Source organism: Rhinopithecus roxellana, chromosome 15, assembly GCF_007565055.1.
Source record: "Rhinopithecus roxellana isolate Shanxi Qingling chromosome 15, ASM756505v1, whole genome shotgun sequence".
NCBI classification, from domain to species: Eukaryota; Metazoa; Chordata; class Mammalia; order Primates; family Cercopithecidae; genus Rhinopithecus; species Rhinopithecus roxellana.
The window spans coordinates 123,966,277-123,975,739 of NC_044563.1; the positions used below are offsets into that span (position 1 = coordinate 123,966,277).

Here is a 9,463-nt window from a genome sequence, read left to right on the forward strand (position 1 = left end):
CAGGAAGAGGGCGGGGAACACACCTTTTCCGGGACTGTCTGGGAATCCCATTGACAGGTCATCTCAGGTTCACCATCTTCCCGTCGTGGGCTCCTCCGGGGAGTCCACCCGGGAGCAATTAAACTGGGCCACACCAGCCACCTCCCACAGCAGCGGGGGTCCGCAGATTTAATCCTTTCCCCGCAGACTCCGGCGCTGGGGGCCGCGCTCCCTCCCCCAGCACTGCGCCCGCGCCCCCGGCTCCCGGACTGGGCATGCTCAGTAGCCGCCGCTTCGTGCTCTCAGGGAAGCTTCTGCATGCCCTCCCCAGCTGCTCTCGGTCGCCTCCCCGCCGCCAGCCACCCCGGGTGCATCCCGGCTTGCTCCGCTCCACGCGACCCAGATTCCTGCCCCGCCCCCGCCCCTTTCGCGCCCGCAGCCAGTGCTGCAGCCGCGGCCGCCCCTGTCCAGCCTCGGCGCCCGGGACCAAGCGCGTCGATCGCCGCCGCGGAGCGCGTAGCCGGAGCGCCTGGGGAAGGCGGAGATGAAGACCACGCCGCCGCGCGACGGGAGCTGCTGAGCCTGCCGCCGCCAGAGTCCAGGTGACTGGCGACCCCAGAGGAGCCTAGGGACGAGGGGCGAATGCCCTTGGGGAGGAGAGAGGTGCGGCGAGGACGCGAGGCATCACGCAAGCTGCGCGGTGCTTGGGACGCAGCAGAAATGCTAAGCATCGGGGGCAGAGAGGGAACGTGAATGAAAGTGCACTCTGCCTCGGTGCAGGGGCTCCGGGGTCACCCAGGACAGTGATTTCCCCTCCTATCCTGTCCTCCCAATTAACACCCGAGAGACTGCAGGTCGGCGCGAGAGGCTGTTTGCATCTCGGCCCGGACGTAGGTCGCCTAGCGACCTAACGCCGAGGGCTTGGGGAAGGGATCCCAGGCAGAGCCAAAATGGAAGGCGGGACAAGGGCGGCCTGGCTGGGGCGAGGGGCTGGTCTCGGTCCCTGGGGACCCCTTGCCCTGTGGGCTTCGGTCTCCAGGAAGGAGAAAGGCAGCCGGGCTGCGGGGCCGCCGGACTGTGGGGTCCTCCTGGCAGAGAGACGGGAGGAGCGGTCGGCTGGGCTGTTGCGCTGCGCCTCCTCCAACTACTGGGAAACTCCGCACTTCAGTATTAGAGCATCTCTTTCCTGGGCAGGTAGAATTGGACAGCCGAGTGGAGAGTGACAGCTGACTGCTGACAGGGCTGTTGAAAGCAGAGCAGTGGAGTGTGGTGGTGGGGTGAGCTGTTGTGGGTGCTTTTTTTTTTTTTTTTTTTTTCCAAGAGTGGGTACGGACTGCTCTGACTCAGTGTTTCTGCTCAACCTCTAAGTGGCGAGTCCGGTAACACACCTTATGAATATTTCAGGAACGACCTCACGGGCTCACTTGCTTCAGATCAAGTTTAATGAATATGTTTCTCAGCCTTTCTGCTGTGCACAGGCAGGTGGAAGCCCCAACCAGTGTTCTGAGCATTCCACATTATTTCATCCCTTTCCCTCACCAACTAGGAAAAAGATGCTGCTAACCCCCAGTGGGCGGTAGATTGGTACTATAATTTGAGTCTGTCGTTTGGAGAGACCAATTTTGGGCAGGCATCCAGGCATTGTTCTGCATCTCTGCAGTGTATACGTGTTGTGCCGGTAGCCTGACAACCGTCCTTAACTGGTGGTGCCAATATGGTGGAAAGCAGGTAGTATGCGTGTATTGGGATAAATGTCTTAATTCATTAACATATTATGACAACACGTAGTTACAGCAGACTTAGTCATTCCCTCCCCCAGAAGTTTTCTCTGAGGTCAGTTTAGTTGGTATTTTGCCAAAGGCACACTCTTGTATCTATCTACATTGGGAGGTGTTTCTCTCATCTTAATCTTTTTCATAGGAAGAAGAAATAAATGTCTTCTCTCTAAGACATCACTGTCAAGAACACTGAAAGAAGAACCCATTAATGTAGGGAACGTTGAGAACCGGAACAGGCTGTAGGGCATCTTTCCTACACTTCAGGTTATAACTTCCATTGCATCACCACCATTTACCAGTAAACCAGCACACACAGCAATCAGTACTCGAAATGGTCCTCTTTTGCAGAAAAAGCCTGCTTTTCTCCCAGCTTTGGTGAGATAGATATGTAATCTTCATAAGGACCTATAAGGAATTCCTCTGTGGAACAAAATTTTAAGCTTCCAGTGCAGGATGCTAAAAGAAGCAACGCTTTAATCTTGCCAGCCCATACATAGTGAAGCTGAAGTGCTTCAATTTACAGATGTTTTACATTTAGGAAGGCTTTTCCAACAAAGACCTACTGCAGTTACATCACAGGCTCCACCTCCGCCTGCCAGGCTGCTTCTGCAAGCCTGTTAGTGAGGATACTATGTATTGCTGTGCTTGATTAATGAAGAAAAGAAATCTCCAAATCAAAGATTTATTTATTTCTCTTTTTGCGTTCTGCTGATTTAATGGAAAATATGAAAATTTCAAAAATTAATACTTGCAGCCAGGACTTAACTGAGGTGTGATAATAACTCTATAAATGTTAGCTTTCCAAGAGATCTTAAGCAAAATTACAGTATTCTTTGTAAAATCTTCGATAAATTGCATTAGAATAAAAATTCTATGAAACTGGCAAAATAAGTGAAAATGTCATATAATTAATCAAGCAGCATTTCTTAAAGCATGTTACTGAGAGGTTCAGAAAGAAACCCAGTTGCATTAACAGATATGAAATCTGGATGATTGAGAAGTTTGCGGAGCTTGCATACAAATCTCCAGGTGCTTTAAACGAAGTGTTCTCCGAGGCCTCTGAGAATTTTTAACAAATCACTGTTAGGGTGTCCAGATTTAGCACATACAAATGTGGGCTGCCCAGTTAAATTTGAATTTCAGATAAACAGTGAATTATTGTTTTTACCTATGTCCCATGTAATATTTGGTACGTACTTATACTACAAAACATTATTAGTTGTTTATCCCAAATTCAGTTTTGACTGGGCAGCCTGTATTTTTCTGGCAGCCCTAGTTACTGGAAATGTTTCATTCCTCCTTTTTGGGTCATTTATGGGTTGAAAAAATAAAGTGGAGCAGAAATCATATGCTCTTTGCAGACAATCTGGGACAAGCTCAGTTCTGGTTCAAGCTTTTGAAAATAACTCATGCTTAAAAGTGAACAGTTTCACTTCAACACATATTGGTTGGGTATCTCTGCTTGCTAGACTTAGTGGAAGGTGCCAAGGATGCAAAGATGACAAGGGGAAATGGGGCAGGGGGAGGGATCTGCATCATAATTTCTAGGACTTGTTGTGTCAGGAGTGTGTGTTTATGATGGTGGTGGAGGGGCGTGTCTACTGTAGGAGCCTAGGAGAGGCACTGAACTATGCTGGGCAGCTGTAGTCAGGGAGTGAGATGCCTAGCAGTTTTGACAGGACTGGCCTTGAATAAAAGAGCATGATCTTATCCTGGGAGAAAATGAGGAAAAAAAAATCTTTGTGTTAATAGATAGTAGAGTAGTGCTGGAAGTTGAAGGATTTGATCTGATAGCCTCAGTGAGAGGACAGAGTGGCCTGCTGAGAATGAGGGAAGGGAGGGGGATTCTGAAAGAAAGATTTTAAATAGTCGCCAATGGGAATGGAAAAGAGAGCTGAAAAGGGACAAGGGCAGGAATTGGCAAATGGTACTTCGGTGAATGGACCTCAATGCATTTAAAATAGCAATGGATCTGCTCTTGACTCATACCCTAAGTGCTAGTTTACTATTCTATTACCATCCTGGTCTCAGGTAAAAAGTCATCATCACACAATACTGGAACATATCATTTAAATGTTTTATTACATTTATATGAAAGTAGGTAATTAAATATAATATTTGAGATGCCGATCAATAGTCAGTTGCTTCTTTTTTTATTTTCAATTTGTAATGTTTTATTTCTTTCTTTTCTTTTTTACTCTCTTTTATTATACTTTAAGTTCTAGTGTACATGTGCACAACGTATAGGTTTGTTACATATGTATATATGTGCCATGTTGGTGTGCTGCAGCCATTAACTTGTCATTTACGTTAGGTATATCTCCTAATGCTATCCCTCTCCCCTCCCCCCACCTCACAACAGGCCCCGGTGTGTGATGTTCCCCTTCCTGTGTCCAAGTGTTCTCATTGTTCAATTCCCACCTATGAGTGAGAACATGTGGTGTTTGGTTTTCTGTTCTTGTGATAGTTTGCTGAGAATGATGGTTTCCAGCTGCATCCATGTCCCTACAAAGAACATGAACTCATCCTTTTTTATGGCTGCATAGTATTCCATGGTGTACATGTGCCACATTTTCTTAATCCAGTCTGTCATTGATGGACATTTGGGTTGGTTCCAAGTCTTTGCTATTGTGAATAGTGCCACAATAAACATACGTGTGCATGTGTCTTTATAGCAGCATGATTTATAATCCTTTAGGTATACACCCAGTAATGGGATGGCTGGGTCAAATGGTATTTCTAGTTCTAGATCCAATAGTCAGTTGCTTCTTGGCACAAATTTCTGAAATAAGATAAGCAGATGTCTTGGTTTTAGCAAATCTGTTGCTTCAAGTAGGAAAAGAAATTAAATTGAGATCATTTCTGATTTGATCCAGCTATCTTTAAAAAACTAGATTCTGATGATGGAAAGAGTGTACATTTTACAGAAATAGCACTATGTGAAATGACTATATGCTTGTAGTACCACAGAGGACCTAGTCAGAATGTTCCAAATGCAGTTAATTCCAAAAAAACTGGCACAGCACATACATGTGTGTCTTTGAAGACCCAGAAGCTACTTTCATTATTGAATAACATGGTAAATTTCCAGGAAAGTTGATGATCAAACCACTGCAGTCCAGGTAGAGAATAGTTACTCATTTCTTGAAGATTCCAGTTTGCAAACTCCAGCAACTGATAATAGAATGCCATTCTAGATTGCCCTTCTGTCAACAAATCTGTTTTTTTTTTTTTTTTTTTTTTTTTTTTTTGGAACCATCCTTCAGAAGAGCCTCATGTGTTTGAGTGTCCATATGTGTGGTTAAATTTCCACTTCAACTTTTATAAAAAGATCTTAAAATTATAAAAATTACCCTACACTAAAACTTATAACTAAGTAGCTCATTAGGGTCTTTCTTATCAAATGATTATCTTTTCAACAGAGCAGAAAACAGTCCTACTTCAGGTTTTTCTACTGTTCCTCTTTGCAATGTTTGCCAAACACATTCTGCCTTGTAATTCTGATAGTATATGAGAAAAAAATATATGATCAAGAACGTGTTGATGCTGCTAAAATTTCAAGGCAATTAGACCATAGGTTTTGTTTTCAGCAAGACTTCGCATGAACATGGCTTATTAAAGAAAGGCTTACTGCAGTAATCCTCAATGACAGTTTATGTGGAATATCACCCAGAGAGAGCCTTAACTGAAATTGTGTGCCCAATTTACATTTTATATTCTAAGTCCTCAGTGGATACTCTGAATTTAAAGATTATGAAGACAGTATGTTCTTTCATCCTGGGAGCTTTTAACCTTCCAACTCACTTATGTTGACCACGAGCAAGTCATATTTTATATCAGTTTATATGCTGTAAAATGGAAGATATGCACATTAAAAAAATAATATTGTGCCAACCCTAATCTCAGTATCTAGAAAATAAACTCTGAGTGTTGCTATGGTTCCAAGGGATGAATAACTTTATTCTCAATGAAAGAAGATGATTTGTACAATGTCTGGATACTCTATGTGATATTTCAGATGCCATCAAAATAATTCACAATTTGATTTTTTTTGCTTTTTTGTTGCAAAGCAAAATAATTGTGGCAAATGCCTAAGGAGAGCTCATTAAGCCTCTTTAAAAAATCAGTCTCATGAAAGTCAATAACTGCAGATTCAAAAGTCTTTATATAACTTTTAAATGTTTCCATTTTAATTATTGGGATTAGGACTTGGGTAATTAGCATGCTGGTTATAAGAGCTCATTTCAGCTGTTATAACTCTCTATTTTTTTGTGCAGGTAGTTGGTGAAAGGCTACCATATGTTTTGAAGGATTTCATTCATAATGAAACTAATAATTTATTTATCTCACAGCTGTTTTTTGGCTTAACAGATATCATCAGTGACATCAGAAACTCTGTTCCCTAAATCTTTTTTACTTTACCACTTGGCATTATAAATATTTAAAATGTGAATCAATCTTTGGAATGAATTTACTGTACATTTCTTACTTCTTCCTTTAAAAGAATAGGAATATTCCACTCTTCAGAACTTGGAAGCCAGATTTTCTGAAGGTTCCATATTCCATAAACACTGACATATTAATTTCAGATTTCCTTTGCTTTATGGTCCACCTAAATGAGCAAAAACTTAAATAATTGCTTTTAGTTGAGAAGTTCAATTGTACATTCTCTTAAAATGGTAAACATTTATCAAGGCTATTTAAATTAAGATGCCTATTATGTACATCATTAGTCATAATTTTGAAAGCCTTTATTGAAATACTTTACATAGAATTTTGACTTTCATATTCTGTCTCATGGATAATGTATATGTAGCCCACTATGTGAATCCAATATATTAAAATCAAGACTTATGAAACAGATGGGTTGAGTTATAGTTTTTGCTTTGCTAAAGAGTTTTGTGCCATACCAAAAATTTCCTCTACTATTCCTTTAAACTGTAGATAACCTGGAGTATTTAAAATAGAGGCAGAGTTATCAAATTTTTATATATACACAATCCCTCTAGCACACATTTATCAACTAGAATATTGAGTAGTCTTTATGGGTGACAGGCAGAAATCAGGTCTGAAATGTAGTGTCATGGCTGGGTTGATCAGCTACATCCAAAGAATGTTCATAGGTCTGTAAGCCAACATAGAAGCTGGTTTCTGTTGGTCTACCTTACAGGTCTTTATCTGACCGTGACATTTCTACAATGTTCTCAAGGACTCAGATGTACATAGATCATAATGCAAAGCTCAAAGCAATAGAGAATTTGAATGACAATCAGGATTAAATTTGAAATCTCTTAGCCCAGAACAAGCAGTGGAACTAAGATTATATTTTAAAAGGATGGATGTGAAGTTCATGTAGGTTCTAAAATCACTTGCTACGGACATAGTATAGAAGTCCTAGTTTACCAACAGTTTGGTTTTCAAAAAACAGTTTTAGTTCACTTGAGCATTAGCAAACAGTACAGAAGAAATTAATGCTATACTTTGGTTGGATTCACAGATAAATAGAGCCCAGATCTAAGAAGGTCAGAAACAGAAAGTATAACATACTGTACTGAAAGTGATGCATTTTGGGCCACCTATCAGAGAGAGAAATGCTTTTATTGGGTAGGGCGTTGATTCTGATGACCTTAAAAACACCTCCTAAATCTTATCCTGCAGTTTAAATTGAGCTCCCAGGCACTTATCCACGAATCTGTCAATGTCTAATTCAACTTAGCAGCATGTATGTGATAGATAACTGTTGTACATCATTGCTTTGACTTATAATGAATATATGATCTTATTCTTTTCCATGTGTTAGTTATTCCCTAGGTAATTAATCAATCTAAAAATAGGTGCATCTGCTCTGTAACTAGCACTAGGTTAAATTAAACAGCCTGTTTCCAGGTATTCTTTAATTATCTAAGATCATATTTGAAAGAAATTCTAGTTCAAAATGATATGTATTTTGAGTAGCCATAAAAGTGTCCAAGTCCTAAAATAAAATTGCACAGCACACCTAATCAAATTAGACAATGATGGAAGATGAACATGTGTTTGTTCTGAGTGTACTCTATGTATACTTTCATTACTCTGCATTGTGTTTTGACTTTTGAAAGTATTTGTTTATAGCATACAGTGGACAACTGTCATTCTTTTTCAACAACGCCATCTGAATCTCTTGGCCATGTCGAGGGTTGTATTAGTGAAGGCTCTCCAGAGAAAAGGAGATATATTTATATTAAGAGACTTATTATGAGGAATTGGCCTACTTGACTATGGAGGCTGAGAAGTCCTGCAATCTGCTGTCTGCAAACTAGAGACCCAGGAAAGCTGGTGGTGTAATTCCAGTCCAAGGGAAAGAAAAGACTAATGTCCCAGCTTAGCAGGCAATCAGGAGGCAAAAGCGGGTGAATTCTTCTTTCTTCTGCCTTTTTGTTCTATTCAGGCCCTGGATGGATTGACAGTGCCCACCCACACTGGGAAGGGGAAATAACTTACTGAGGCCACCAATTCACATGCTTATCTCATTCAGAAACACCTTCATAGGTGCGCTCAGAAATAATGTTTAATCTCGGCAGTCTTTGACCAGTCAAGTAGACACACAGAATTCACTATCACAGGGGCTCTTTTGCATGATGAGGCAGAGCCCACTCCCCGTCTAGGAGCTGAAAGTGCCAGATGCTTCCTTTCCCCAAACCTCCTTGCATCTGGGCCTGGGCCTGTGATCCAAACTCTGCCCCAGTGGCAGATTTTCCAGTCGGCAGTGCCCCTTGACCAGTGCTGGAGGGTCAGTGGGGCCACGCCAGTCTGTGCCTGGTGGTGACAGTAGAGGTGTCTTTACTGAGCCAGTTCTGTGTCAGCATTTCAAGTGTTATTTTTTGCTACATAGCCTCCATACCCAGTTCTCTAGCCCACCTGGAGATTCTGTGAGTTGCCTTCAGAACAAATTCCATTTCTGCTTCAGTTGGCAGAGCTGGATTCGTTTCTTGCAGTGATAAACAGGGTGTGAGTCCATGTTTACATGGGACCTATTGAACACACAGCACTGTGAAAGGCACAAAAGGAAATGCTTCTTCATTCTCTGAGTATTTATGGAATAAGGCATCTTGCTTGGCATTGGCCAGAAGGAAAGACATACAAAGCTGGTATTTTCAAACTAGTGCTATGAGGACAAGTAGGAGGAGGTGGGGATACTACTGGCAAACTTAAAGGGAGGGTAGATGTAATTCCATGGCTATGCTAATTTTAAAAATTGATTTAGTACAGAGAGGAAGTGTTGGGATAAGAAAGGATACTTTTCAGGAAAATAAATACTGCATTTCATCCATTCCAAGAGAAAATTTTTTTCCTTCATTTTAACATTTATGAAATTAGGAAGCATTGTTAGAGTGTGCCATGTTTTAATTGTTACTTTTTTCTGCTCAACTCATCTACCATATTTTACTGAATCTAAGATGTCATTGACATATACTATTATATTTTATACCTTTAAGAAAAAAGCTCAATAAATAATTATTTTTAAAATGCTTCTGCCAGCCGCGGTGGCTCATACCTGTAATCCCTGCACTTTGGAAGGCTGAGGCGGGTGGATCACTTGAGGCCAGGAGTTTAAGACCCGCCTGGCCAACATGGTGAAACCCAATCTCTACTAAAAATACAAAAATTAGCCTGGTATGGTGGCATGTGCTTGTAATCCAAGCTACTCAAGAGGCTGAGGTGGGAGA

General features: G+C 41.6%; 1 protein-coding gene across 3 annotated transcripts in view; it reads left to right on the forward strand.

Annotated features, from left to right (window-relative positions):
- Positions 1-263: 263 nt before the first annotated feature.
- Positions 264-9,463, forward strand: part of ELMOD1 (ELMO domain containing 1) — a 77,460-nt gene continuing 68,260 nt past the window's right edge. For 2 of the 3 annotated variants that reach the window (XM_010360858.2, XM_010360857.2), the window contains exon 1: positions 264-581. The gene's annotated coding sequence lies outside the window, so the exon portion shown is untranslated. The remainder of the gene's footprint in view (positions 582-9,463) is intronic. The other variant, XM_010360856.2, reaches the window with a different exon arrangement.